The sequence below is a fragment of the Olea europaea genome, chromosome 20 (genome assembly GCF_002742605.1).
Source record: "Olea europaea var. sylvestris chromosome 20, O_europaea_v1, whole genome shotgun sequence".
Taxonomy (NCBI): domain Eukaryota; kingdom Viridiplantae; phylum Streptophyta; class Magnoliopsida; order Lamiales; family Oleaceae; genus Olea; species Olea europaea.
Genome location: NC_036256.1, coordinates 1,933,976 through 1,936,144, shown reverse-complemented (window position 1 = coordinate 1,936,144; position 2,169 = coordinate 1,933,976). Strand labels below are relative to the sequence as shown.

Here is a 2,169-nt window from a genome sequence, read left to right as displayed (position 1 = left end):
CTCTGATAGCCCTGAAACATCTAGCGTCTACTGGCCATATCCTGGACTTGGTATCTACGAAATTGGAAGAACCAACTACAATAGTAGCAGAAGAGCAGTTTTAGATGATATGGGCACGTTTCAAGCAAGTGATCATTTTCAAGCCAATGCTTCTGATAAAGGATTTGGAATAAAAAGAAGGTTAACATTAGATAATGATGGGAATCTTAGAATCTATAGTTTGATTAATTCAGCAGGGCTATGGATGATAATGTGGCAAGCAATTTCACAACCTTGTCAAGTACATGAAGTGTGTGGAAGATATGCAATATGTATTTATGCACCGAAATCCAAGTGTATATGTACTTCTGGATATGAAGTAAAAAATCCAAGTGACTGGAGTGGTGGTTGTAAGCCTGCATTCAGAGAAAGCCTCTTGAATTCGCGAGTAAATTTTGTGGAGGTTCCCCACATAGATTACTTTGGGTCTGATTTTGATTTCAAACCAGATATTACACTGGAAGCTTGCCGGGAACTCTGTTTGGGAGATTCCCATTGCAATGCATTTACCTACAAGACATGGGGAGCAGGACGTTGCAATGTAAAAAGTGAACTTTTCAATGGCCTTATGTCTCCAGATTTTCCTGGAAGTACGTACATTAAACTTCCCAACAGAATGCAAGTATCCAAACCATCAATTTTTAATGGTTCCAGCACAATGTGTGAATCTCGTGAAGCAGAAATTCTTGTAGGTTCACTTTCTATGTATGATTTCACAATAACGACGGAGAGGTGGGTGTATATCTACTCATTTTGCGGGGCCCTCTAATATTTATTGTAGTAGGCTTGTGGTTTCTATTCAGGAAACATGGTTTTTCCAGCGTCGGTTGAAGCTGGATATTTCATGATATCCAGCCAGTTCAAGAGGTTTAGCTCCGGTGTACTGAAGAAAGCAACCAATAATTTCAGGGAAGAGCTAGGCCAAGGAAGCTCCGGCATTGTTTATAAGGGCATTTTGGCAGATGATAGGGTGATGGCAGTGAAGAGACTGGGAGATGTGTTTCAAGGACAAGATGAGTTCTTGGCAGAGATCAGAACCATAGGAGAGATCAATTATATGAATATTGTGAGAATGTGGGGATTTTGTTCAGAAGGGAGACAGCGATTCTTAGTATATGAATATGTCAACAACCTGTCTCTTGATAAACATCTTTTGAACTCAAATTTTTTGGGATGGAAGCAAAGATGTGCAGTGGCGTTAGGTACAGCTAAAGGTTTGGCCTACCTCCACAATGAATGTCTGGAATGGGTAATCCATTGTGATGTGAAGCCTAAAAATATTCTTCTTGATGGTGAGTTACAACCCAAGATAGCAGATTTTGGGCTAGCAAAGCTGTCCCGGAGAGATTGCCCTGGTTCAGAAATATCAAATACTATATGGCTCCAGAGTGGGCTCTAAACCATCCAATCACTGCAAAAGTCTATGTCTATAGCTATGGGGTTGTAGTCCTGGAGATGATAAAGGGAATTAAGCTCTCGAATTGGGCTGTAGACGATACCGATGACCAAGAAATCCACTTAAAAGTTTTGGCAGGATAGTGAAAGAAAGAATTCAGTGTGGAAACCCCTATTGGGTAGACAGCATAGTAGATCCAAGATTGGACAGGCGATTTAGCAGAAAGCAGGCAGCAACATTGGTAGAAATAGGACTATCTTGCGTAGAGGAAAACAGAAGCAAGCGCCGGAAAACAGAAGCAAGCGCCCCATGATGGCTTCAATTGTCCAAACTCTCATGGAATGTGAAGATGAAACAGAAATTTAAATTCCCGTTGAACTATAATTGCATTAGTGCCTTTTTAATTTCTTGATGTTTTCAGCACTTTTTTTCCTTTTTGCATAATTGGAATAATTAGCCTTGCAATATATGCTAGTTTTTTCTATGTAGGCATAAACATTGCAGATAGCCAGTTTATTTGTCTGTATTAAAGCATTGAGGTATTTTGTTCATCAAATTTCCTTAAAATAACTTCAAGAATTGAATCGTTATACTACTTTCCGGTCTACTTCTCAACCTGCTTCACTAATTCCCGTCAATCAACCTGAAGTTCTACCCTGCTTGCCCATAGAATCATCTATATTGATATTTTTACACACCTGTGGTTTCTCAATCATGATAGATAGTTGAGTAGC

At 39.6% G+C, this 2,169-nt stretch overlaps 1 pseudogene; it reads left to right on the top strand.

Moving 5' to 3' along the window:
* The first annotated feature begins 465 nt into the window (after positions 1 to 465).
* On the top strand, positions 466 to 1,966 carry LOC111369193 (annotated as a pseudogene).
* Positions 1,967 to 2,169: the final 203 nt, after the last annotated feature.